The sequence below is a fragment of the Erpetoichthys calabaricus genome, chromosome 12 (genome assembly GCF_900747795.2).
Source record: "Erpetoichthys calabaricus chromosome 12, fErpCal1.3, whole genome shotgun sequence".
NCBI classification, from domain to species: domain Eukaryota; kingdom Metazoa; phylum Chordata; class Cladistia; order Polypteriformes; family Polypteridae; genus Erpetoichthys; species Erpetoichthys calabaricus.
In genome coordinates, this window is record NC_041405.2 from 64,359,658 (window position 1) to 64,377,371 (window position 17,714).

Genomic DNA, 17,714 nt, shown 5'->3' on the forward strand with positions numbered 1-17,714 from the left:
CAGGCAGGCAGGCAGCAAGCAAGCCAGCAAGCAAGCAGTAGGAAGTCGGTGCGGAAGAGCGAGCGAGTGCAGGCTCGCGTGTAGCTGAACAGTGAGCTGAACAGGCGAGCCAAACAGCTGAAGCAGGACGGTGTAGAGAAGGTCAGCTGCATTAAGAGTGTCTCGCCTGTTGCAGAGCCCGCAGGTGAGACGCTAACAGAGAAGAAGCACCGGGGATTGTCATCTGTTTTTTAAAGACTGCATCCTTTTGACATTTTAACCTCGTGTTAAAGGATTGTTATTCTTGTGTATTTTAAACCTCCACTTCACAACTGTTTTAAGGATTATTTATTTAAAGATTTATTGAATGCTCTACTGCACTTTAGACACCTGTTTTGATTGTTTTAATAATCAGTTATATTATTTACCAGTGTTATTTATTAAAGGTAGACTACAGTATATATAATTTATCAGTGTTATTTGTTAGGAAAATTGATTTTTATGTTAATATATTTGGGGTGCGGAACGGATTAACTGGATTTCCATTATTTTCAATGGGGAAGTTTGTTCTAGATACGAGAAATTCGCTATACAAGCTCAGTGCTGGAACGAATTAAACTCGTATCTAGAGGTTCCACTGTATATATATATATATATATATATATATATATATATATATATATATATATATATATATATATATATATATATATATATGTACAACGAACTCTGTATATGAATTTAATTCATGAAAGACAGACAACCCACATATACATGTATATACTGTAATAAGGAAAGCAGGAGACAGAAAAAGGTTTGGGGATGACCACCCCGTATACTGAAAACGGCAACAGAAAAATGGTTTTACAAAGGGGAGTTCAATACAGAACTGAGGTAATGAGGTTGATACAGAAACATTTGTATGGCTGAAACTGGTTGAAACAGGAAGGGGATGGATCAGGATGGCTGGAAGTGGAAGTGATGTCTTCAATAGGTGGGTTCTGAAGAGGAAGATGTCATCAAGTAGGCACAGAAGTAACATAATCAGAGGAAGAGTTGGTGGTGATGTCATTGTTTGGTTGGTTCTTCTTTTGGTCTGCAGAGGGACAAAAGCAGATGACAGCATCAACCTCTGGTCCAGCTGAGAAATAACATTATTTAAGCCCATCAACCTTCCTCCCAAGTGCATGTGCACTCCTGACACAAGAGTCTAACAATATCTGTGTGACGAGGGATGAAAGGCAGATTTTGTAAACAGTGGAAGATTTGAAGATGGAGTTATCCAGAAAGCAAAAATGTTTCAGATCTCACACTCTGAAAATTGGCTAGCCAGGGCATAATGGCAGTCTTGAAAAGGTGTGCCAGTGGTCACCTCAATAACCTTGTCTTTGCTGATAGTGGGTGGGTCATTTCCACATTTTTTATCAGCATTGATAGAATCCATCTTTTCTTTCTTTTACTTAACTGTAGCTGCTACTTAAATCGGCCATTCCTCCAATTTACATCCATCTTCCCTTTATAAATTTTGGCAGTCAGACCCATTGGTTAATGACTGGGACAATTTCAGTGATTTCAGGCCAAAAGACCAGCCAGCCTCTACTGGGCATTCTGCCTACATAAATGTTCTTCAGTAGTTCTTTATTGTTTTGTCTCTGAGGATTGGAACAGTGGGTCTCATGGCAGGTAGGGATATCTGCTTTCATTGAAACATTCAAACATCACAGGTGGTTGCAGGGGACGTTAATCAGGTGGTGGTGGTGACATTAAGAAATGGAAATGAGAACAGATGAAAAATAAGGATTAATAAGGATCTAGTTTATTAAGGGAAGAAATTAACTACAATGTACTTACGGAAAGGCTAAATTAAAAAAGTGTGTTCTTCTATGATTTTTGAAATGATCTACAGTGTTAGCCTGCTGTATATAAATTGTTATAGTATTACAGATTTTTGCTGCATAACAGCAAAAGCCTGCCTCACTAATTCTGTAATGCTTGACTGTTGGAATAATAAACAGATCACTATTAGACAATCTAAGAGTATAACATGGAATGCAGGAAGACAGCACTCAATATATGGAAAGGAGCAAAATAAGATAAAGCTCTATATACCATCAGAGTATTTTAAAGCCAATTCTAAATGACATGGGCAACCAATGTAACAATGCTAAAACTGATGAGATGTGCTCAGAATTTATTTACCTGGCTAAGATTCTTGTTGCTGCTTTCTGGACTAATTGTAACTGATTGATGTATTTCTTAGGTAGACCAGTTAGTAGTGTGTTACAGTAATCTAGTTGTAGAAGTTATTCACTGAACTATCCTGCCTTACATCAACAATACAGGCTGGCGGTGGTAATTTAACAACATTAGGAATATTTTCTGGCCCGTCTTGTACGTATTAATACCATGTAAGTATCATCTGAATGCCAAAATATATCAAAAAGCTGCTGCTGACTATGTATTCCTTTATGACCACAGTCTACCCATTGTCAGATGGATAATTTTCACAAGATAATGTACCATGTCACAAAGCAAGAATCATCTCAAGCTGGTTCTGCAAACATAACACTGACTTCAGCTTGCTCCAATGGCCTGCACAGTCCTCCAGTCCCAATCCAATCAGGGACTTTTGGAGTGAGGATGAATGTGAAGCATATATGTGTCGCTGACAAATGTATGAGAACTGTTTAATCATTCAGTAGAGTTAAAATCCCAAACCAGTGTTTTTAGCACCTTTTTGAAATAAATCTATTTCTTAAAGAATTGAGGTTGTGTTGGAGGCAAATAAGGGATAATACACCTCTAGGTAATTGTGCCTAATAAAGTGACAATCTTGCATAGTATACAGTATATATAGTGGAGTTGCCATTTAAAACAACATTTCCATCTTTACAACTACAAAGATGTACTGATTAAACTAAACAATTATCCCATAATAATGAATAAACTTTTGTGGATTAAAATTGTTTTATTGCAAAGGGATGAGTTCTTCTTATACATTGGCAGACTTCTGCATGGCGTATATAGCTCAGATGATGAACCTGAAGCTATCTAGTGTTTAGTATCTTTGTGAGCTGATAGGGCATCTACAGAAGAAATCCTTCCATCTTAAATTCTCCCTTCACAGAGATGATGGAATTCTGAATTCATTCTGCCGTGTCTTCACTTTCATTAACAAAAAAAAAAAAAAAATAGTGCTTAATCAATTAATATTTTCACCAAATAAAATGTTCAAAATAAAATCTTATTTATAATGAACAAAGCACAAGTTTAATAATATATTACGCATTAAAAGGAGGCTGATGTTTTCCATACTGTTATAGAATGCAGTTCCTTTCTGGCAGAAGAGCCATTAGAATGAGTTAAACAAGTGATTAGAATGAGACAGCTCAAAGGTGAATCCTATTCTGGTCGATACTGTTAGCCGACCAGTTATAGGAATTTCAGTCTAATTGTTAAGTTTTTAGCTGTAATTAACATTTAGTCTTAAAAACCCATTTAGGCATACAATTAAAACAGAAATAGGACTCTCCTAGTGGGAAATAAAGATGTGACAGCACTGTACCATTGGAAAAAAAACAATATTGTTTCTCAATTGCATTTCAACATGCTAATCAGTCCTTGACTGTGAAATATATTGCACTATTGTTGTACTTTTAAGGTTAACAAATCTAATTAGATATATAAAGAACATAAGCTGACCTACTGAAACACAATAGTAAAAATACATTTAAGTGGTTCACTCGTTAAAAGGGCTCTCTAGTGTATTGTTAAGTGTAGTATGAAACAGTTTACATTAATAGCTCTGTGATGGTATTCACTGTGAATGACACTATATAAATTTAATCCATTCAACCAATCAATCAGATGCTCAACACCTTTCTGTGGTTATATCTAGAATACTTTTTAAAAAGCCACTTACGACTAAGTCAGCAGGGAAACATTATCTACAATGAATAGTGAGTTTTCATTTATTGGCAACGTAACTATAGTGTATGCAAGTGAAAAATAAACCTGTTCAAAATAAAATAAATACACCCCCTTTTGTTAAATTTGTTTGCAAATGTAAGAGACACCAAAATCTGCAAGCAAGTTTTAATAAAATAGAAAGAAAATCATCCTTGTGCTTCTGCTTCCTCTGTGTCAGTCTAACAATGCTGCACAGACTTCATTACACTATTATATCTACTACATTGATTATGAAGACAGTTTTACTTTGTGTAGGTTCAAAGAAGCACAGTTGGGCTTGCCTCTGAATTTAGTGAGGATTGGGTTAAATTAAGTCTGAGAAAAATGGAACAGTTCATTCGCTTAATAATTATTTCAGTAGCAAGTAAAGCTTCTTTGCCAGCCAAGGGGATATTTTCAGTAATAAATGGAACAGGGCCAGTCAGTCTAAAAAAATGTCCAGCTGACAGCATAATTTTCTACTGATAGGAAAAAATAATTCTTTGTTTTATTTACTGCTTTCTCTTTGTCTTTATATAAGCCAAAGCAATAGACCTTAGGCTCTACTCTTATATTTTAAAATGCTTTTGTCACCTTCAGTGCTATAAAAATAAGGCAGAGTATTAAGCCAAGATTTGGATGCTTTTAAGGTGTTTTCCATTGGATATTATCTTAGGTTTCATAATTCCTGAGAAAACAAATCACAATTACCTTTATGTATTTAAGTAAAGCTTCAAAACATACCTCATCATTAAAGTAATCCACTCATTCATAATACCACATTTGAAATGGTAAGAATACAGGAAAAACCATAACATTCTGGTGGAAGCTGAATATTTAAGAATACAATAAATCAGAAATTTAATCAAATTTGTGATATTTTTGTACTTCCAGTTCTGTATAGATTTAATTTCTATTCAGCTACTCTACTGAATTTGTAAATATTTTGTTAAATCTGTTTATATTTCAGACAGGTAAGATTGAATGCTTTTCCATTTGTAATAAATCTTACCTTTTATAATTAAATGCATAGTTTCTGCTTTTCTAAGCTGTTTGGTGCTCTAATTATTTTCTAACTATACCTTTAACATGTCAGATAGAGTGCTTGTTTTATGTCTAAGGATGCTTGTATGTAATTGATTCATATTAATTGAACTGGAATTCATATTTCAGCACACTGGTTAGCACTGCTGTCTCACTGCTCACAGTCATTGTCGGCACAGAATTTAAACATCTTACCCATGTTTGTGGGATTTTTCTCTGGGTACTCCCGTTTTCCTCAGTATTTCAAAGACATCCATTTTAGTTGATTTGCAGCTCTTGATTTGGTCTGCATAACCGAGGGTGTATGACTGAATTCATGAAGGAATGGTCCTCCTCCAGAACTGATTTGTGTCTTGCACCAGACGATTTTTGGAAGAATAAGTGGGTCTGTTAAACAAATGGATGGGTGGAGGGATATATGGAAGTTTTACAAGCCTTTAACAATTTTTAAAAGGTGTTTCTGCAGTCCTATAAAAAAAATTATTATAACAACAATGTTCAGATTTTTAATGACCATTCATGTATATTTACTTTTATACTTCACATTTCCAGCATTATTTGCCCTACATCATGAGAAAATATCACCTTTGTTCACTAGTTATAAAGACACATGGAGAGGTATATGGTTTGCATCACGCTCTGCAACTACACGATCAATGAAAGGGTTCACAGAGCCACAAAGCTCAAGGACATATGCAACAAAGAAAAGAAAAAGTGGAAATGGCTGTCATAGCCTGCAAATAAGCCAGAGATAAGCTGGAAAAGTAGGATAACCGAATAGCACCTGAAAGGAACAAAGTAACCATCAGGCTGACAAAGGATGTGCTGGTGCAATGAGTTCATCCACACCTCAGGACTAGTGTTTCTCAGTGATGCACAGAACACTTAGTGTTAGCTGTCCTTAATGGTTGCTCATTTGTAATAACTGAAGTGCAAAATCAGAGCATTGATTTACAGTGTTTATTGCTGCTTCTTCACATCTACACAAGTCTATGCTTGATTCCATTTCTGTATTGATTTTTCAGCCAAACACTCCTGTTTTCCTTCATATCTGATAGATATCCATGTGAAGTTAATTTGTTGAACGTGTTTGCAATTTCAACTTTACACTCACTGCTACAAGGGTAGGCTGTGCTGTCCCATGGTCTTCAACTAAACAAGTACGGAAAAATGGGTAGAGGTGTGGACATGCACATAACATTGATGTGGTGATTAGAATGACAATATTTTAGTTCTAGAGTCAGTTCAGGTACTAGCCTGGTCACTGTCTGCATGCACTTTGCTTACCCTGTGTCTGAATGTTTTTTTTTTCCATATCAATAAGATATGTAGGCAAGATTAATTGGCTTCTCATATTCTAACCTTAATTCTATATTTCTGTATTTGAACCACTAAGGAACAAAAAGAAAATAAATTGAGCAACATGGGCCAAGTTCACCATGGCAAAGTAAAGAGCAACTCGTTCTAAATTCAGAGTTTATTAAAGCAACACTCATTACATACTAGCATGTGATACAATATAGTGCATTCAAGGGCTTCTGCATTTTCAGAAAATTACAAAATGCATCTGTAGGCTGATTATATTTATTCTGAAATCTTTAGCATGTACATACAGTAAGTACCCAGGAATTACTGCAGCTGATCCCTCACTTACATAACCTGTAATTGTTGCTCCGTATTTTATTTAGAAAAATATCCAACAAGGTGCAAACTGCTGAAAAATCTGTCAATTATTTGAATAAGATATATATCAACCATAAATACAGTACATAAGCATAAAATACTGCAGAGAACAAGGACTAATCTTAGGTTTGGGGATTACAACATTGTAATACAAAAAGATGCACAGGATTACTGAATTTGTGCCAGAACAGATGTCATGTTGATCAGCATATTCAAGCCAAAGACTAAACTTTCTCATGTTCTGATAAAGACAAAATCGCTGCAATTAGACTATACAGGCATTTACATAAAACCTGGATTAGGCTGTTAATAATTATGGGATGCATCTATAACATGGAAGCTAAGTGAAAAAATGCAAATATCCAAATATTATGCAGCATGCCCTTCTATTTTCATTATCATATTTTATTGACTTTAAGAACTGCATTACAATGAACCTAAAGTATATCAAATCAAAATTACAAATAAGTTAAGACATACAATATTACAGTTTATTCATAACAGATTAGATACCTCTTCTGACACTTCTAGGGAACAGATAGAGAAAAATATCTAATTGGAAGTAATTTCATAATGGTACTTATATACTGTATGCAAATATTTTTGAGGTTCACTATACTTAATTGCTTAAAAAGATTAAAAAGTGCCTTCCAGGTTCTAAAGACCCTTTGAACTGTTTCTTGTAAATGAATGTTATCACATCATATTTTTACTTAGTTGATGGTAATTAAAGGTAACTGAGCAAAGCATACAATGAGAAGTTAGCGCAAATTTCTTCTCCATGGCTAATGTCATGATAATGATAATAATGGGGACAATGGGGACTGTCTATCTGTCAAGTGAGAGGTAGATTGATCAAGATATATTTCTGATTCCTTCCAATGATCAAGATATATTTCTGATTCCTTCCACGGTCTTATAATATTTATAGTCAAAACCAAGCAGTACCAAGCAGAAGAAATGGTTTTATAACATGATTCCCCTTTTTTCTGAGTCCTCTTTGTAGTCAAAATGGATAAATGGTTGTTTCAAATGTTTATAGACAGATTTTATATTTTATATTGGAATTACATCATACCAAAACTCCATGTCAACACCAAAAAAAAACAAGGTTATATATTAGAACCACATTTTGCTTTTCTATTCATGTTTAAAATTTAGTGACCAGTACATTGCCAGAAACTTGAAAATGCACAACTAGTGGAAATAAACCTCTACATTTGACCCACACTTGCCTCAGACCTATTCATTTGAACACACTGTAAACTTTGACCTTATTAGCCCCTGTGAGGAGATACAAATGCAACTTCCTGCACCATGATCAGCTAAAGAATTTCATGTACAGGATGTTGGCATGAATGTTTTATTGTCTTGCAGTATGTTTAACTTTGACTATTTTATACTCTTCCCTATTTAAGATAATAATCCACACCAAAGTCGATCAACTTCCAACACCAATTTAATTGTTCTTCTACTCATCATTGCAGATCAATGCTCTTTAAAAAGAGTTCAAGTGAAGTGAACTGAACCTCTTACAAATCAGCAGTTGCATTCAAAGTCCTGAATTGTCACTTGCACAAAAGGAGTTCTCCTTGGGCTTTTCTATTTCTGTAAGGAGGGTAAACCTAAATTTGAGTCTGGGCCTGGAATACAAATGAATTGCAGCAAACTGTCTTTTTATTGGTGTTGTGACCAAATAATTTGTAAATGTTAGTGTTTTTCAATGGATGGTGTCGTTTTACAGAAGATAGTATAATAATCCTCAAGTGTTAACAGCCTGTTGAAAGATCAGTTCTCAAATTAAAAAGCTCAAATAATCACTTGGAAAACAATGTATTCTACTCTGACTCAACTGCTTCAAACTGATACTTCTTTGCTCTCCTTAAAAAAACATGACCTTATTCACATATCGATTTGGAGAGGAACTGGCTTGTGATTTGAACCCCAGTCTAACAGAATTATTCCTTTTATCATACATTGGATATAACCTATAACTCTATTCTGATCAGCCTTCACAATGAGGATGGTTTAGACCAGGGATTGGTAAACTATGGCCCCCAGGCCAAATCTGGTCCTTGGAATGTTTTAGATTGGCCTGGGACAGTCTGTAGAAGTCATAATTAATATTTAGGTTTAAAAAAATGTTTGTTTTTTATATTTAGTTTAAAATAAAAACATCAATCTGTAAATCCAACATGTCTTTCTGGACCTCCCACTGTGATGTTTTTTGATACTTTAATGACGCTTTTAAGTACACATATTTCTACTGGGTGAATTAAACACCGTTTTTTATGTTTTCATGACACACTTAACTATATGCATTTCTGTTTGAAATAAACATGCATTTTTTTATTAACCAATCTGGGCCGAAGTCTGTTACGGATTTAAAATAAGGTGATTCATAACTGGAAGTGCAACAAAAAGCAAGAAGCAGCAGTCATGTCTAAGAAATGGAAATTGATGCAGAGTTCCAAAAGTTTAATGATAAATGGTAAGAGGATTATTTCTGTTGAGCATGGAAAGACAGTTATTTGTCTTATATGTCAAGATGATCGTAGTAGTTAAGGAAGTTAAGTTAAGTTACAGCAGTTAAAGAAGTCACTGATGGGACAGCAAGATCTTTTCCAAAGGAAATTTGAAGAAAACATATCAGCCATGAGAGCGAGTTACCAAATATCACAACTTATTGCAGCATCAGGGAAACCATTCACAGAGGGCGAGTTTGTCAAACAGTGCATACCAGAGCTGATGCATGAAATATGTTATAGAAATGCAGTGTCTGTCAGAGTGTTAGTTTATCGGCCCAAACTGTAATAAGAAGAGTGGAGTATTTGGATGAGAATCTTTTTCAGCAATTAAAATGCATTGCCCAAAACTTTGTTTATTATTCAGTGGCTCTGGACAAAGGCACTGATATTTCCAATATGGCACAGTTACTTGCGTTTATTCGTGGCTTTGACGAATCCTTCACAATCGCAGAGGAGCTCGCACAAGTGTATAACTTGAAGGGCACAACAATGAGAGAACTATTTCTATGTTTGAGTAAAACTCTCGAACAGCTTAATTTAAAATGAGAAAATCTCAAATGTGTTACGGCAGATGGAGCAAAAAATATGGCTGGAAAGACATCATGATTGTATGACTATAAAACGGTGCTTGGCTTTGATGAATGTTTTTGTATCAGTTGTAAACTTCATCCTATCGCATGCACTTAATCACAGACCATTTCAGTATTTTTTGGATGAAATTGAGGCAAGTTATTCCAATGTCATTTACCACACTGAGGTCAGGTGTCTCAGTTGAGGTAGGGTGCTTATATGTTTCTTTGGCTTATGTAGTGAGATTGACACATGCATGAATGGAAAAGGTAGACCTCTGAAAAAACTGTCTGATGGTACATGGATGTTGAAGCTTGCTTTTCTCACTGATCTCACACAGCACATAAATGACCTGAACAACAGGCAAAGAGAAACTTGTTTTCAATATGTATCAGTAAGCAATTACCACATGGCACGTCTGACCATTTTCCTGTTTGTTTGGGACTTGAGTAAAGCAAAAAACTTGATTCTGATTTCCCAAAAGACATGGTTATAGAAACAATTAGACTGCTGCAAGAGCAGTTTTGTTCAAGACTTTCTGGAACTTGCAAATGACATTCGACTTTTTCAGAACCCTTTTGGTGTCAGTTTGGATTCTGCATCTCCATCTCTTCAGCTGGAAATCATTGACCCCAGACCACTTGGTTAGTGAAAAGCAAAACTACACATCTCATTAAAGATAGGAAATATTGTCTAGTGGCTGGCCCTCAAAGGTAAGAGTATATTTTTTACTGGCCCTAGGTTTAAAAAGTTTGCCAGCCCCTAGCTTAGTCTGTTGAGCTCAAGCAACATGCCTGTTCCGCATGAAGATTCTCTCCCTATTTGTCAGTGCAGGGTAGTGATAGCACTACATTCCTCTCATAACAGGCTGACTCCTTAACACTGTTACAATAAAATTCCTCTTTAAGCTTTGTAGGTTTAAATGAATGTAGAGAAAAGCCAAGCAAAATGACACCTTTTATTGGCTAACTAAAAAGATTACAATATGCAAGCTTTCAAGGCAACTCAGGCCCCTTCTTCAGGCAAGATGTAATTACATACATAAGTAAGATTACATCTTGCCTGAAGAAGGGGCCTGAGTTGCCTCGAAAGCTTGCATATTGTAATCTTTTTAGTTAGCCAATAAAAGGTGTCATTTTGCTTGGCTTTTCTCTACATTCATAATGGCTAACATGGTACAACACCCTAGTACTATAGATTTAAATGAACAATACATTCAGTCAACAACACTAAATTCTAATAGACTGACAACATGGTCACCAGATATACGGCATCCATTTAATAGTCTTTTGTGATTAGCCATTCATGACAGGGCCAAATTCACCATAGAATGTATTCTCCAACCTCTCCCACATTTCACTACAAATATTATCACTTTACAAATTTAATAGAAAGCCCATTTAGTAGTTGTATTGAGCAGTTTGATCTAGTGTAAATTGTGATTCTCAAGATTTTATTATTCTCTATTTAAATGTATCTGGATTGACATGTACACACAAAGATGAAGGCCACTAACATCTGAGTCTTCCAGGACCTTATCTGAAATAGAGAAGCCACCTCAAATCTGTCCCTGTGACCTGTATGTCTACATTAGTGCTTCAATGATACCACATATGATCACCTTGATTTTCACAGTGACACTATTCTTACCAACATGACGCAATCTTCTGTATTATGTCAACTAACTCTTCACTTTACCTAAGACTTAGCTCACATTTGGTTAACACTTTTCTAAAATGAATAAAGGCTTTGCGATTTTGATAATTGTACACTTTCAAAAATCCTGAAAGTTAAATCTTTTCACAATAAAATCAAGTGCAAAGCTCAAACTGTAATTTTGTTGAGCATTGAATAATTGTATAAAGGTTAGCAGTGTGCTGTCCGCAATTTCTGTGATACCGGTCAGATGAGAGACATAAAAGAAGTATGCTTTCACAAGAGAGCATTGTTCATTTTAAAGATTTTTCATTGTTACTTTCATTCATCCATTTCTGTGCTAAGAGATGAGAGCAAGTGCTGAAACACTGGGTTATTAAGCTGTGAATTAATTAAGAATTCCCTTTTTAGAAACAAAAAAGATGAGCCTCAAGCTTTAAGTGATTACTCCTAAATCTTCCTTCCTTTTCTGAAACATTAATTCACATTCCTTTTGCTTCAAATTTTAGAAAAGAAGACTGATATCTTTCTATTGATCACAAATACTAAATATGTGTTGTGAAACATTTTTGTGATTTCTAGAAGATTTAACAGGAACTTCTTCCTAGTGGGAACTTCTGGATTGCCATGAGACACACATTACTGCAACTAAGTGGTGCTGTGATGCTAGAAAAACAACACATCTTGTACCCAGAATAGTAGACTGAACAGTCGTAAGGCTCCAGCGGCAATTGTAAAGACCATAGAATTGAGCATTTTGTAATCTTTGAATGGTAAAAGTATGCATGACAATACAGACCACCTCCCCACCTACTCTAAATACGAAGTGTGCTCTCTAATATGAGTAAATCTGATTCTGCTTATCTAAGCACAAATAAAGTAGGCAGTATGGATACTTGGCATGCAGAGTAGCACAGCAAGAAAGGAAAGTAATTGTATTGGGTGATTACTGTAACCAGTTATTTGTTCAAGCAAGCCCAGATATTGATGTTAGGTGGGATCAACACCACTTAGTGAGCACATGGCATCACACAGCAGAGTCTGCTTTGTTATTCTGAATAGCACATAAGCCAAAATAGACCAAAAGATGAAAACCTCCACAATTATACTCAGGAAGAAGATTAGTTAGATTAATGCATGGCAGAAAACCTGAATTAGAAAAGAATATTTTACAAAATCTTCAGGGAAAAGGTGAGACAGGATAAACCAGATTAAAAAAACATTTGTTTTCTGGGAGAGATAATATAAAGAGATGTCACCAATAATGAAACAAGTCTGGTATATTTGGGACATGCTTTATATCTGAGTTTGGCTAAACCAGGCTTTCAACTCCTAAAGCATATAAAAACAAGATTTGAGGACCTTAATAACAGCTTTACTTTAAAACATTGCTTGCAAGACCTGTATACAGTATTTGATTTAACGTAAAGAAAAGCTGTGCACAGAATTACTAGACATGATGAGTATGTTAGCTGGGGTCAGTGGACATAAGCAGGAGCAACCAAGCTACCTCAAGGAAGACACAGACACAGACAAATACACAAATGGCACATAGGCTGGGAAATACTGAACCACCATTAGTTAAGTCACCAATCTAAATTAACTGCTAAGTTGAAAAAATCAGAATTTCCCAAATTAATAAAATGCAAAAAATCTACTGTGCTACCACTGAATGGAAACCTACAGAAAAAGGTAAGGTGAAAGGATCAGGAGATGAAGCAGAAGTCAGAAAAACAAAGCCAAAACAAAAACTAACTCTCAAAGTCAAAACTGTCTAACCAAAAGTTCTAAACAGAACAAAAGCAACATTGAATTTCTTATATATAGAATATCTACAAGCTTGGTTGCACAAGTTCCAGTTTAACATAACAATAGATCTGGTGCCCATTAGAAACCACGAACGGCATTGCACCTTTTGAAAAACATCACAAAAAAATTGTCTAAAATGAAAAAAATAAAAGTGAAACTAAAGTGCTTATATTACAAAATCCCAATAAAAAAAAACTTTGCAGAGAAAAATGTTTAAAATCTGGAAATAATGATACATTGACCAGTTAATCATAACATCCACAACTACAAAATCAGTTTTCTTTTACCATTTGATGCTAGCCATGACACCAATCAAGATCAAATTTAAGAAGAGTATTAGGCATTTAGGAAACATATCCCTATTATATTTTCACACAAAAGACCCTCTGTTACTGCCACAAACAAAGCCATTGCATTTTGGTACCTAGGTGTGAATCATGGTCTCCCTCCACTGGCATCACATTTGACCACATTTGAATATTCTTTTCAGTCGAAAGATCCAGACCCTGGCGATACTCCCTGCTATTCAACTTCAGGCACTGACGTTGTATGACAAAAGACAGCACCTGTTCCATACTGAACTGTAAACAAAACGAGATGGGAGCTCCCTGCTCACTGTAAAAGGACACAAAAGATGGTCGAGGAGAGGGACACTGATAATGTGCACTTAAACAAAGCAAAACAAAAGCAAATACAGTGCACCCATTTTTGGTGCATGTGCTATCCAGACTGCAAAAAGTTATTGTTGGACTGGTGATGCAGATATTACAATCAGTCCATCATGCAGCCCTGCCATTTACCTACATAACATGTAAGTAATACTATAATTTTATAAACTATTTAGTGTACAGTCATGACTAGTTAACTGTGTCAAACTACACTTTTATATAGTAAAGCTGTCGAGACTCTTTCAAGTGACATTTGCATTTTTTTGTTCTCACCAATAGCCCATCAGCTCTGCATCCTAATAGCATATATCTACTATCCTGCCTATAAAAACTATGGATAGAGACAGATCAACAGGTTAATTATGCATAAAAGCAATAATAATGTTTCCAGAGTCGCACTGCTGCATAAAATTAATACAGTATTTAATTGTGAAAAGCAAAACAAAGCTTTTCCATCTGCTGGAAACATATAATAGCAGATGAAGTTGAACCTAATCTTTTTCTATGTAAATAGATAAAATTTACAGCCATAGTCACATATTTCATGGCACAGTATATATGTGTAAAGTGCAAGCAGTATGTTGGCTGTTCATTTTAGGATATTATCATTTTCCACTCTTCTCGCTGTCAAGCACTGGTATTAATCTGTGCTGTGTATGATCTGTCACTTCTCATGAGTCAGTCATCACACATACAGTTAGGTCCATAAATATTTGGACAGAGACAACTTTTTTCTAATTTTGGTTCTGTACATTACCACAATGAATTTTAAATGAAACAACTCAGATGCAGTTGAAGTGCAGACTTTCAGCTTTAATTCAGTGGGGTGAACAAAATGATTGCATAAAAATGTGAGGCAACTAAAGCATTTTTTTAACACAATCCCTTCATTTCAGGGGCTCAAAAGTAATTGGACAAATTAAATAACTGGAAATAAAATGTTCATTTCTAATACTTGGTTGAAAACCCTTTGCAGGCAATGACAGCCTGAAGTCTTGAACTCATGGACATCACCAGATGCTGGGTTTCCTCCTTTTTAATGCTCTGCCAGGCCTTTACTGCAGCGGCTTTCAGTTGCTGTTTGTTTGTGGGCCTTTCTGTCAGAAGTTTAGTCTTCAACAAGTGAAATGCATGCTCAATTGGGTTAAGATCAGGTGACTGACTTGGCCATTCAAGAATTCCACTTCTTTGCTTTAATAAACTCCTGGGTTGCTTTGGCTGTATGTTTTGGGTCATTGTCCATCTGTATCATGAAACGCCGCCCAATCAATTTGACTGCATTTAGCTGGATTTGAGCAGACAGTATGTCTCTGAACACCTCAGAATTGATTCAGCTGCTTCTGTCCTGTGTCACATCATCAATAAACACTAGTGTCCCAGTGCCACTGGCAGCCATGCATGCCCAAGCCATCACACTGCCTCCACCATGTTTTACAGATGATGTGGTATGCTTTGGATAATGAGCTGTTCCACGCCTTCTCCATACTTTTTTCTTGCCATCATTCTGGCAGAGGTTGATCTTGGTTTCATCTGTCCAAAGAATGTTTTTCCAGAACTGTGCTGGCTTTTTTAGATGTTCTTTAGCAAAGTCCAATCTAGCCTTTCTATTCTTGAGGCTTATGAGTGACTTGCACCTTGCAGTGCACCCTCTGTATTTACTTTCATACGGTCTTCTCTTTATTGTAGACTTGGATATCGATATGCCTACCCCCTGGAGAGTGTTGTTCACTTGGTTGGCTGTTGTGAAGGGGTTTCTCTTCACCATGGAAATGACTCTGCGATCATCCACCACTGTTGTCTTCTGTGGACGTCCAGGTCTTTTTGTGTTGCTGAGTTCACCAGTGCTGGCTTTCTTTCTCAGGATGTACCAAACTGTAGATTTTGCCACTCGTAATATTGTAGCAATTTCTCGGATGGGTTTTTTCTGTTTTCGCAGCTTAAGGATGGCTTCTTTCACCTGCATGTAGAGCTCCTTTGACCGCATGTTGTCTGTTCACAGCAAAATCTTCCACATGCAAGCACCACACCTCAAATCAACTCCAGGCCTTTTATCTGCTTAATTGATAATGACATAACAACAGACTTGCCCACACCTGCCCATGAAATAGCTTTGAGTCAATTGTCCAATTGAGCCCCTGAAATGAAGGGATTGTGTTAAAAAAATGCTTTAGTTGCCTCACATTTTTATGCAATTGTTTTGTTCACCCCACTGAATTAAAGCTGAAAGTCTGCACTTCAACTGCATCTGAGTTGTTTCATTTAAAATTCATTGTGGTAATGTACAGAACCAAAATTAGAAAAAAGTTGTCTCTGTCCAAATATTTATGGACCTAACTGTAACTCACCCCTTTGGGTTCCTGTCCATTGATTGCAGACTATGAGACAAAAGCACAGATCTGCGTGGTGCTACCAGCAGCAAGCAGGCAATATCTTTGAAAAATAACACAGTCACTACATAGGTATACATTGAAAAAACTGATTATTTCATGTGCTTTTTATATTTTTGGGTGGTGAATGAAAGAATGAAATCCATGTTTCTCCATCATGTAGCATTATTTGTCAGTCAATTATAGGTTTTTAATTGTTTTCACACTGTAATTAATTAAATATTAATATTTTATTGCATGATGATTTGTTTGTATTTAATATTTTCTAATATTAAAATCTATCTTTAAAGAAAAACAGGTATTTTATTTGAGAATAAGGTCAGAATATAGCTGGGATTGAACAGGGTTATGAGTCACAGCAGCAGGGAGCACCAATGATACACTTCACTGGAGTGTAGCAAACATAACTCAGTGTTGCTCAGTCTGTTGATCAGTTCACAAGAAAATGATCAGTGCAGATTTTCTTTTTTTTTTGTTGCACTGTTAATTTATATTATGGCCTTTAGAGGTTGTGTGAACACTCCTGTGATATGTAAGGCATCTGCAGCCATGGACAGCTAGTGACTCCCAGGAAAAGGGAGGAAGCAACAACAGCTATGGTGCAAAAGACAGCAAAAGTGCATGATTATTACAAAAAAAGAAAAAAACCCAAAATATTTTAATGTAGTTCAAATAAATATCCTTAACAACAGTGATTCAAGAATAAATAAATGAAACAGTCAGCCATAGTTCCTTCCCTCTGACACCGACTTTCCGGATATATGCCATAATTTCTTTCACTTCCATTTTCTCCATTTTCTTTACTGTGCTCAGATCTTTTACATGGTTATGTAGGCACTGCAATACTGACACTGTAGTGTCAATGCATACCCAATTAACCAACTCATTCTCCAGTCCTTGCCTCACCTACACTACCAATCTGAGTTGCCACTGCACCAATAAAAACTGCACTTGCTGTCTTTTCCATGATGTTTTTTGCTAAAAAAAAACATGTCCATAAATTACAAAACAGACTACAAAATAGTTGTCATTAGGAGCCTTCACAAATGTAATTTTTTTTGTTGTTGTTGCATGTACTGTACATCTTGCTGCACATCAGTTGCACATCAGCTGCACTTTCTTGATGGCTGCCACTTTGCCCATGTATGTACACAGGGATGGGATCTTTCTCCATAGTGTTTTGCATATATTTGCTACTTACATCAGCAGCTGTCCAAAACTTGATGGCAGACTGATTGAGTTTGTTTGACATGTACTGAATGAAAGGACTTGAACATTTCATTGAGAATAACTTCATTAGTAGTTATGTTGAGTCCTAGCTTATAACATATAATGCTTTTCTGCACAAGTGTGCAATGGGTTTGTAGGCTATGAAGCACTGTTTAGGAAGAAAATCGTATGATTCGAATACACACCTGCTGTCAAATCATTGTTATCCATAT